At 47.7% G+C, this 10703-nt stretch overlaps 1 pseudogene; it reads right to left on the reverse strand.

Moving 5' to 3' along the window:
- Nucleotides 1–379: 379 nt before the first annotated feature.
- On the reverse strand, nucleotides 380–1543 carry LOC101991128 (annotated as a pseudogene).
- Nucleotides 1544–10703: the final 9160 nt, after the last annotated feature.

A 10703-nucleotide genomic window follows, 5' to 3' on the forward strand; every position in this document is an offset into this window, starting at 1 on the left:
GCTAGAAAAGTGTGGCTTTTCTTTTTACATCTATATTACATGTTTTAAATCCTATCAGGAATGCAAACTAAAACTGCACACTACCTTAGTGGAAAAAGTTCAACACTGTGCGATTTTCTGCCTCTTAATTCCTAAAGAGTGGCAGCAATCCCCGCATTTGTCTTTGAAAGTTCCTCAGGGAACTTTATCAAAAAAGACAATGAAGGCAAAAATTGGCAGACATCCACCATCTTGTTCCTTTTGAAAACAACGTGGATGAAAAGTAATTTCATGATAAAAGATGAAATCTTTTAAATAAATACATTGTTATCTGGCATCTGTACGGACTGATCTGGTAAGTCTTTAGGTAAACAGCAGCGTTCCTGCCCTCCCTGTGGCATCAAGGCCCTGGCTTCCATCCTGTGGTCTGCTTTCCCTGGGTCTCATACCCTGCCACTGGATACCCAGCCGGCTGCTTAGGAAGCGGCCATTCTGTCCTTGAGGAGGCAGCACACTGTAGTTGGATCCCATCCATGGTGCAGAAGACTGGGCCTGAATCCCTGCTGGCCCGTGGCTGGCCATGCATCCCATGGGCAAGTACTTACCATTAGGCGCATACTGGCCAATCTGTTGCGCATTTCCGTACCACCGGCCCCACTGGCCATATGCTGGTGGATATCCAATTTGATTTTGCTGCAGTTGCATGGGATTTATCATACCATATCATGGAATTTATCATATCTTTGCCCCAATAGCATTTCACCACATGCCCATCAATGGTAGTACCATTAGCAGAAACAATCGCATGTGCTGCACTTTCATGGGAATTGAACCAAACAAATGAATATCCTTTATCGGGAAAGACTCCAATTTCCACTATTTGTCCAAACAGAGAAAAAGTCCGATGCATTAGCTGCTCTGTCAGTCCCGATGTCATCCCTCCACAGTACACAGCGCAATTGCTGGGACGAGACTGACTTACAACCTCATCATAAGACAGCTGTTTGGTGTTCGACTCATATGAACTCTTTGGAGCTGGAGGCTTTCCGGTTACCCAGTTAGTTCTGATTTGTCTTCCACCAAGCCACTGGCCACCCATCTGCTGAATGGCATTTTCTGCCTCCCATTTGTTGAAAAAGGAGACAAAGCCATATCGTTTAGACTTCCCTGTAGCCATGTCTTTTACCATGCGGGCATCTGACGTTCTCCCAAATAGTGCGAGAGCTGTTTTGATGTCTTCAGTTGCGATTTCTGGACTGAGGTCACCAACAAACACATGGAAGTGATTGCTTGTTTCTTTCTTTTGCCCGCTGGGGGTTGTTGCCCGATTCACTTCAACATCCTTTCCCATTATCTTCCACCCATCCTTAGCAGCCAGCGCTGCAGCCGCATGGCGATGCTCATGGAACTCCACAAAACAGTATGTGTCGTTTCCCACTGTATCCATAATCATTTTGCCGTTTTTACAAGGTCTAATCTGGCTAAAGAGCCGGAGGATGAGAGCTTCAGTCAAATCTCCTGAAAGGTTACCGATGTATAGAGTCTGGGGCATCTTGTCCTCCATGGCTGCTCCAGTCGCAGGGGCACCTCAGAGTCCAGCTCCCTGCCCTTCGCTACCTCCCAAATCATTGGGGCAGCTATGGTTGAGGAAGAGTGGGCCTCCTCGCTTGGCTGGAGGTTTCCTTCGGCTGCAATTACACCCACTAGAGAGTGCTTTTACCTCTACCAACGCTCAGACTGAAGGGACCATCCTGCCCTCAGACTGCATCTCCAGACTGCATCTGTCTCCACCGAACCTCAGACTGCACGGAGCTCCTGTCTCCTCCGCCTTATATTCCTCTCTCAGCACAGCTGTACACTCCTGTCTCTACCTCCCTAGTGCTGGGATTAAAGGCGTGGGATCCCAAGTGCCGGGATCACCTTTGTGTAAACTGTTTCTCTTTTAGACACATTCAATCTTGTATAGCCCAGGGTGGCCTTGAACTCACAGAGATCCCTCTGTCTTCTGAGTCCTGGGATTAAAGGTGTGTGCCACCACTCCCTGGTTTCTAGTGGCTTAGCTCTGCACTCTGATCTTCAGGCAAACTTTATTTGTTAAAACACAAACAAAATATCACTACAAGCAGTTACTTCTAACCTTTGACCTTACACTGCTAGTAGCCTTGTAGTCCAGTTGTCAGGGCCAGGGAGTTTCTCAGCCGTCCGGGGAGGGGTGTGGTAGCCCATCTGAAGCTGAGGCGGTGGGCAGCTGCAGAAAGGCTGGGGCTGAGAAGGTTCATGGAGGCCATCAGGTCCAGGGCATAAGTATCAAGGGCTGTAATGCATTTGGTTGGCTTTTAATTGTGTCATATTTGACTCATAAAAAAAATACATATAATCCAAAACCCACACTATGAAACAGTAAGATGCAAACCAGCAGGGTGAGGCTCCTGATTATCCCAGTGCTTACTGTCTCTAGATTTGGCATCTGCCGCACTGCATTGCGGTTGGTGGTAAGTCATCTTTCTGCTGCTTTTGGTGAGTGTATTGTGTGTTCTACACATGGCGTGGTTGGGTGCTTGGTTTCTGAGCTCCATAAAACTTGCATGCTGTACAACTTGTTTTTCTACTCACCAGGAGTTCCTGAGCTCATCTGAGTTTCACACACAATAGCCCCCCCCCCCCATTAGGGTGTTGCATGAATCCATGGGACATCGGCAGCTTGATCAAAGCCTCCAGAGCCCAGGGTGGCCTCTGTGAACAAGACTGTTGTTCAGGAAAGCCACACCCATGTTGATTTTCAGAGCAGGGTTTTCAAGGATACATGAACATAGCTCGGTGTCCCTTCCCCTTGTAGTATCCTGGGGCCCCTGCCTTTACCCTCCAATTGTCACCCGTGACTTCTGGAGCCCAGAGCCCACCACAGGGACAGACTAGCTGGAAAACTGCTTGGCAACAACACATCAGGTACCAGAGCTGCTGGCCTCCTAAGTCACCATCCGCTCCCCCGTGCCACGGATAGTTAGGTGAAGGAAGCTGGCTGGTTGCTTAGGGCAGATCCAGAGTGAGGAAATCAAGCTGGGGGTGCTTTTAGCTTTGAACTCTAGAAACACACTGGATGCTCCAGGGTGCTATGCCACTAGCAAGGAAACATTTGAACACATCAGCTTCCATTTAAAATGTAGGACACCCTCCAGTTTCTGGCTAGACCAGATCTGAATTTTACCCCTCAGCTTCATTCATGCTAACCTCACACTGAGTGTGGACACCATAGCCATCAGGTGGCTATCTGTTCAAGACTGTGGATGGCACATGCCTATGATGCCAACACTCAACAGGCAAAGACTGCAGGATCACAAGTCCATGGCCAGCCTGGGCTGTTTAGTGAGACCCTAGCTTAGAAAAAAAAAACAAAAAAACAAGAAAAAGAGATCACCGTGTAACAGCTTTCTGTTCCTGTATCTGGCACCTTCCTTACCCTCTCTTAGAACAGTGGAGTGGACATAAAGTTCCCACTTACATGTGTAAATGAACCCAAAGACCAGAAACTACTCAAATACAAGGGAGACTACACCGCCAGGCTCCTAAGAGGGACACCAGGCTGTTCCATGAGCCTCCTAGCCAATAGGTGCAGGGCTGCTGCTTCCATACGTGGGGTGGTCTCATTTACATGGTGCAGTTGGGGTGATTCAAGCAAATGATGCTGAGAGTGTAGCTCAGTGAAGGTGCAGGTATGTATGCTCGTGTGCACAGGGCCCTGGCTTCAGTCCCCAGTCGGTGTGTATGTGCAAACACAGATATACACAGATGCGGTTCATTTCACATCCAGACTTTTCAAGGGGAACCAGGAACCAAGGAGACACATCGGTTTTGAAATTTTTACCCTGATCATTTTACCACTAATAGAAGTTAGTGACGAACAGCGAGGTTCACTCGCAGTTAGAGTGGGTAGAGTGGGAAGTTGAGGCTCGAACCCAAGTTATTAGGAAAGATGACAGTACCAGCAGTCACCCGCATCCCGGCAGTCACGCGCCCAGCACAGGAGACCTGCACCCTGACGGCCTAAACGGAATTACTAGGCTCCTCAGGATTTTCCCCGCTATGGGATCCATTGTTAAAGGATGCTCAGGTTTGCAAACCTGCCTAGGAACTCCACAGTCTGCATTTAGGCAGTTGGGCACGTCCAATGGGATGGAGAGGAGAGGCGGCAACAACCAGTGAGAGGCCTTTCTGATGAGGTCATGGGTTCTTTCGGCTTTTTCATTGGTAGTTTTTGAGATGCAAGTGCTGAGGGCGGGGACAGCGCGGGAGCCTGGGAGAGTGCTTCCTCCCTGTCTCAGCATGAACTGAGCTGAGTATTCTATTCCTGAGGAGTCTTAGTTGTCCAGAAGAGAAAATGCCCCAGGAAAAGGGGGGAGGGGGCATTCCCACCAGAGACCGAGTTTCCTTTTTTAATTTGGTACAATTGGAGGTTTTTTTTTTTTTGCGTTTATTTTGCGTTTTAATCCAGTCACACAGGCTTTAACTGTTTGAAGACACCGTGTCTGGTCACTCTGCCCTCCCTGTGGTGACCTCCTCCCCATCTTGAGAACACCCAACACCAGCTTTGTTTTTGTAGTTGTTAGTAGCCAGGACAACAGCCCAAATGACCTGGCCCGTCATGGGGCAGGGCAGACAGCAGACATGAGGCCCAGGTCTCTGCCTCCCCAGGGAACTCACTCATGACCTTGGGTCAGAGGCTCTGGACTTTCGCCCACAGCAGGACAGCAAAAGCCTGGGGCCTCACTGCTTTTAATAAATCATTTTCCTTTCAGAGCACTGCCCAGAATAGCCTGTGGTCACCAGAGGCTGACAGTCCTGTCTATTTTAGGACATGATTTCCTGACGGCAGTGAGAGTGGATGGTGGATCTCCGTGGCTGAAGGGCTCGGCAGGCATTACATGGTTCTCCCCACCAAAACGTCCTTTTAAAAAAAAGTGTATGCCTTCATTTTATAGGACAACTGATTCACGGTCCTAGAGAATGCAGACAAGGGAAAGATGGAGGAGGAGAGCCCCAGCCAGCTCTCTCTCTTGAAATACAGAGAAAATACAACCTAAAGACAGGGCGCTGAGAGACTGAGGTAGCCCAGCCACCAGGGCTTGAAGGAAGAGGCTTCCTGCAGGAGCAACAGGCCCTCGCTGGGCAAGAAATGGCATCAAGCAAGAGAGGTTTGCAGGGGAATAGAGCAATGGAGGAAGAGTCTCCAAAGTTTTACTTCAGATGAAGTCCTGAGGCTGCAGGGGGTGGTGAGTCAAAGCCAGGTCATGTGGGGGCATCCGGCAGCTCCTCTGGAGAGTCACACAGGGTCATGGGAACAGAAAGGCTAGGGTCAGAAGTCTTCCTGCCAGTCGAATGTCTTCCCTTTCGCTGCTTTCCTGGTGTTTTAAGATGCATGGGCAGGCCGGGCGGTGGTGGCGCACACCTTTAATCCCAGCACTCGGGAGGCAGAGGCAGGCGGACCTCTGTGAGTTCGAGACCAGCCTGGTCTACAAGAGCTAGTTCCAGGACAGGCTCCAAAACCACAGAGAAACCCTGTTTCGAAAAACCAAAACCAAACAAACAAACAAAAAAAGATGCATGGGCTGGTCCCCTCAGCGGAAAACGGTCAAGTATAGGGACAAGTCAGGCAGCTCCTACAGCTTAATCCAGATGCCTTGTCGGCTATCACCTCAAGCACTATTTCAGCTAGGGCAAAACTCTGTCTACACTGCCAGGTAAGGCTCTAAAATGCCCATCCCTGATCCCACACAGCTTTCCAGGTCGTGCCTTGGATGGGTGCAGCTCCCAGCTCTGCCTTCTGAGACAGCTTGGAGACTCAGGCGGACACTGGTGCCCGAGCACACCCTTCCCATTTGGGAAGCTCTGGGGCTGTAGACAAGACAAACTCCCACACTCAGCTTCCTCAGGCTTGCCTGGGGTGGGGAGCGGAAAGAAGATAAATGGCTCTCGGGGTCTGAGCTGCTAGCCGGGCACCATGGCTCTGTGAGAGCCATAGACAAGCTGGGGACATGTGCCCACAGCCAGCATTTAAGAAACACAATCAGAGAGAAGATCAAGTGAAGCTGAGGCCCTAACTATCCTCAGCTCTTACCAGCCTGGGTCCACAGCCAGCACCTGTCTCCTCTGTGCCTCTCTATGGCACCTCATTCCCTCAGGCCTGGTAGGCTGGGAACTCCTGGGCACCACTGGCCATGCCCAGCAGCCAGGGACAGACTCTTAGCCTGTACCTGGGAGGCCCAACCAGCCCACTCCCTGGGCTTGCCTGTGAGCTACTCATTGGCCTCCGCCCAGGCTTCTCTCCACAAGGAAGGAGAAGTTAGCTTTGCTAGTTTTCCCTTTTCATCCTTTTCCCCAGGTTCCGTGCTTTTATTACAGTAAGTGCCCACCATCCTCCTGAAGGAGGTGTCTGGATACTGAGTCTGGGTCACCGCCTGACAAGTGTTCAACACACCATCCCGGTTTTGAATAAAGGGGCACTCACTGTGGGGACTGTCATGCCAAGAGGCCACCTACCCCTTCACAGCATCCAGGTGTGTGTTAGAGTTTTGAAAAAAGGTGGTTGAAATGTAAGATTCTCAGCACAAGTTCCTGACATAGGTGCCCAATTCAACAGCTGTTCATGGCCACAAATCAAGCTTAGAGTGCTTTAGTCGGCCTCAGAAGTCAACCCTATACTCGGTCACTCCCCATTACTCCCTGGCCCCAAGAGCCTCGGCTTTTCTATCTCTAAGGATTACTTATTCTAACCATGCCTCATAAACAGCATCATACAACACATGGGCATTTGAAGCTGCCTGCTTTCACTTAGTGTTCTCAAGGTTCCTTGGCATGCCTGCTGTGCACATTGTGTGCACTGTCTGACTCCACATTTCCCCTTCACTCTGGCACTCGCTCAAGAGGAGAATTCCAAGGTGCATTTGTTGCTTGGATAAAGTACCATGTCCAAAAGCAACTGGAGGGAGAAAGGGTTTATTCTGACTTATGGTTCCAGAGGGACAGAGTCCATCATGGGAGAGAACATAGCATGATCAGAGTCCATCATGGGAGAGAACATAGCATGATCACAGAAGCAGGATGCTGGCATGACACTGCCATGATGCTGGCATGACATGGCAATTTCATTGGTGCACAGGGAGCAGAGAAAATTACCAGAAAGTGGGGCAGCGTTATAAACCTTCAAAGTCCAAGTCCAGTGACAACTTCCTCTTGGAAAGGTTGAACCTTCTAAAGGCTCCATAACTTGGTTTTTAACCTGCTGAAGAATGGCCAGCCTTTCTTCCCAAACTGCTGCACTATTTTATATCCTCATCAGCAAGGTGTGAGAGCTACAGTGTCCTCCTCTGTAAAGAAAACATGAGCTCTTCCCCTCCTACTCTGAAACCCTCAAAATCAACAGGACACTTTTTGACCTGAAAATGGAAACCCTACCAACTAGCAAACAGGCAACTAGTTCTGCGGTGCCTCCCAGTGCATCTCAGCTCTGACACCATCTGCCTGATAAAAGGATCAGTCCCCACGTGTTGGAAGTTCAGTTCCCAAGAATGACACCCTTCACCTCAAGCTCCCAACTTCAGGTGCCAAACTGAAGGCCCCCAGATTGTTTGGCCTGCACTTCTAGCCAACTGTGTAAATCAGGGTACCATGACCCCTTTCTTGATTTTGATTAATTTTCTAAGCAGCCCACAGAACTCAAGGAGACATGTCTTCTGGTTTATTAGAAAGAACATTACCTAGAACTCAGATGAGGAGATGCACCAGGTGAGGTGTGTGGGGCTTTCGTGACTTCTTGGGTGTGTTCTCCATCAGGAACCTTCATGGTCAGCTATCTCAAGGCTCTGGAAACAGCAGCCCTTTGGGAGTGGCAGCTACCAGACCAATTAGTTTACAAAAAGTTATTTATCACTGGGAAGTGTTCAAGAATTTTAGTACTTTGCCAAGAAGCTGGAATGAAAATCAAATACGCGATTTCCTAACATTACACTCCTGTCCTCTGTGGCTGTGGTGTTTATTCTAGTTATCCTGTGTATGATGTGGTATTCCACTGAGGCCTGGATTTTCATCTTCTTGGTGATAAGTGAGTGGTATCTAGCCTATCTGTTGGCCATTTGTCTTTGTATACATCTGACTTGGCTTATCTTTTTTTTTTTTAACTGAATTGTGAGCCTCAATGGGAAACATAAAGAACTGCCCCGACCATGGCAGAGTGGAGGGAGGTCAACTTTTCCTGGCCAGCAGCTCTCACTTAACTGAAGCTTGAGAGACTCTGGGCCAGTACTAATCCAGATAAGTTGCTTGTGGAGGAATTTTAAAATAATAAATGCTTACTGAGATTCAGCAAGTTCGGGTGTTATTTGTGCTACAGCAGATCACTAATCTGGCCCATTCCACCAACCTGTGCTGCTTCCCAAATGGTCTAGTTAATGTGTCATTAGTTCTTGGGGGACTGAGAGAAGCTGGCCTGGGGAGGGATGAGGTGGTGAACTCCAGACTAAAGGTGAAGGCTAAGTGGCTACAGGAGGAGAGGCAGAGGGTGGTTTGAGGAAGACTTGGTGAGGAGGAAGCTAAGGGTCCCAGGGAACCAGCTACTGAAAAGTGCTGAAAAAGACCCAGCTAAGTGTCCCTTAGCAGTCTGCTTGGGGCTTTTCCTTCTAAACCCACTGGCTGCATGATATGGGCAGAAGGGATGGATGGGTGGATGGATGGATGGATGGATGAGGTCTTTTGAAAGTACAGAGAGGCAGTGTGATTCTGAACTGTTACCCTTTCTCCACAAACAACACTAGTTCAAACACACAGTAACTCAAGCCTTATTTGATCTAAAAGCACTGCTATGTACCTTGCATTTCTTTAAGAATCTGAATTAAACAGAAAACTAATTACAAAGAGAAGCCCTGTCTCAAAAAACCAAAGAAGAAAAAAAAAACCTAAAACCCCAAAACCATAAACCCCACTTCCCCAAAGAAAATCCTCAAAATCCAGACCAGATATCAGGTGTTTAAACGCTGACAGATTTATTGTTTTATTAAAGCTAGAACAAATACATATTTATACACACAAAAGCTGGTAAAAAAACAAACAAACAAAAAGGAAGCCCTTACTGATGTGTTAAAATGAAACCCGTGTGAGACTTTCCCACCAGCTCCCCTAAACAAGCACACAGCACATGCCTACAATACATTCAGGCTTTGATTTATATGTTGTTGTTTTGTTTTTTTTTTAACAGACCTGCCTGAACAAGGGAAAACTCACCACTAGGCCTGAAAGGATAAACCCAGCCTATTTTGACAACAGTGAATAGTAACAGAATTCTGAAAATTCTACATGATTAGCTTTGACTATAATATTTGTTAGCTCAGGATGGTTCACCTTTAATCAAAAGCAATATCTATTATCAATATATGCAAGCATTCAGACAACACTAAACAACTATGCACACTGACAGTAACAACGGGAACGTGTTCCATTCAGCCCTCCTCAGTGATCCCACAAGGAAAATGCTCCATAATGCATGGAGATTCTAGAATCAATCGATTTAAAAAACTGCCATAAAATATAGAAAATTCAGGAAAACATGTTAAGAAATGCTGCCACTTATTAAATGCAGGTGGTGTTAAACAGAAAAGTCTAGTAAAAACAATAGAGGAGGCAAGAATTCACAAAACCAAGCTGATCCTTAAGTGGGAATGAGTGACTCTTCTTTGCATGGCAAGGATGTGCTTCTTCCCCAAGCCACAGAAGAGGAGAGTGAGTTGCCTGTGGAGCGAGTGACTGTCAAAGGTTGGCCCCTGGACCAGCTTTCGGGGAGTCAGAGACCTGTTCTAGTTACAGTCCAAACTGATTCTTCTGCTGAAACAAGAACTAATGTACTCCAAAAGCAAGCCTCACTTACGCCCTTTGCAGATTCCTGTACAGTGTCAGGGTGATTTTGTTTCTTTTTAAAGCAAAGTGGGGTTAGGGTGAGAGAAGAGGGGAGAGAAAGACGGGCAGGCAGAGCCTTATCATGTCAGGCAGAAAATGGCGAAGATCAGTGAAAGAAAAAAAACGCAAGCGATTCTGTCCACTGCCCAGCAAGGTGAGAGGAGGAGGCTCAGTCTGCCAATTCCTAAACACCTGTTTAGGAATGATGAATTAGCCCCTGCTTATCAGGAAGCAACAGAGCCAGCAAACAAAAAGGCTAAAGAGACACTCCCAGCACCCTCAACACTAGCCCTTTGAAACCCAGGACAGTTTTGGCTTGAGATGAACCTGCATTCACATGGCTGAAAATAAACTTCAAAAAGGCCTGCTGAAGAGTACGGGTCTGTGCCTCACAACTATACCCCTCCTGGCTGCAAACGCTTCTGCCTAACAGACCTCCATGGACTGCTAGGTCACTGCAGATGAGAGTGTATAGAAAACTGTGTCAAATAGTTTACAGTGGTGACATTCAGATAATTCCTGCTAATGGCTTCATAAGGCACAGCAAATAAGGTGACAATCTGAACGCAGCTCAGACGAAGCACTGCTTTTCTTAGCTGGGAGAGAAGGAATACCACTGTGTGTGTGTGTGTGTGTGTGTGTGTGTGTGTGTGTGTGGTGTGTGTAAAACAAAGAAAATAGATAAAGTGATTTACTTGATGCTAATTTGGGGCCAGTAAGCATAACCAACGTTTTATAATTTCTCCCAAATGGAACAGAGTGGACTTAAATATCCATGCTACACC

This window comes from Microtus ochrogaster, chromosome 1 (assembly GCF_000317375.1).
Source record: "Microtus ochrogaster isolate Prairie Vole_2 chromosome 1, MicOch1.0, whole genome shotgun sequence".
Taxonomy (NCBI): domain Eukaryota; kingdom Metazoa; phylum Chordata; class Mammalia; order Rodentia; family Cricetidae; genus Microtus; species Microtus ochrogaster.